At 35.7% G+C, this 731-nt stretch overlaps 1 protein-coding gene across 1 annotated transcript in view; it reads right to left on the reverse strand.

Moving 5' to 3' along the window:
* Positions 1-330: 330 nt before the first annotated feature.
* LOC125037749 (bleomycin hydrolase-like) overlaps positions 331-731 on the reverse strand; it is an 18,617-nt gene continuing 18,216 nt past the window's right edge. The window contains exon 10 of the mRNA XM_047630944.1: positions 331-731. This exon is cut by the window's right edge and continues 871 nt beyond it. The gene's annotated coding sequence lies outside the window, so the exon portion shown is untranslated.

Below are 731 nucleotides of genomic sequence, written 5' to 3' on the forward strand. Positions count from 1 at the left end.
ACACGCACGCATGCACACGCACACGCACACGCACACGCACACGCACACGCACACGCACAAACACAAACACACGCACACACACGCACACACACGCACACACACGCACACACACACACACACACACACACACACACATATATATATATTTACTGTGTACCTGTGTGCCATGCATGAAGCAAATATATATGCTTACACAGATACATATTCATGCATGAGTGTATGTCCACACACACATACACATTTTATTTACTTATATATGAACTCATGAAATTAACACTAGTTTGGTAGTACCAGTTATAATAAAATTTTAAGGTAAAACTTCTTCATGTGTCTGTTACTTTCTTTACTAGAAAAAAACAAGTTGAATACCTGAAGATATAAACAATATTGCAATAATGGGATTATAGGGCAACAATCGTGTTAGCTGAAATTGTGAGTAAAAAGCAATAGCACAAAAGGAAACTTGTAGTGTGAAAATACTTGCTTCATCTCTTCACTTCAACTGCCAAGTAAATGGAGTTTATATTGACAATATTGACAATAGGACTAAAGGAAGGATATCCAATGAACAGCCAGCCTCCAAAAGAAACAAAAATTATCCTATATTTAACCCTTTGGCTGCCTTGTTTCTCATTAGGTGAATAAAAATATATTATTTAATGAATATAAATGATATTCTCCCAGAATACTTGAATTTAATGTCTCTCGAAAAGCCTTATTCTCCTATTCTC

Source organism: Penaeus chinensis, chromosome 24 (genome assembly GCF_019202785.1).
Source record: "Penaeus chinensis breed Huanghai No. 1 chromosome 24, ASM1920278v2, whole genome shotgun sequence".
Taxonomy (NCBI): Eukaryota; Metazoa; Arthropoda; class Malacostraca; order Decapoda; family Penaeidae; genus Penaeus; species Penaeus chinensis.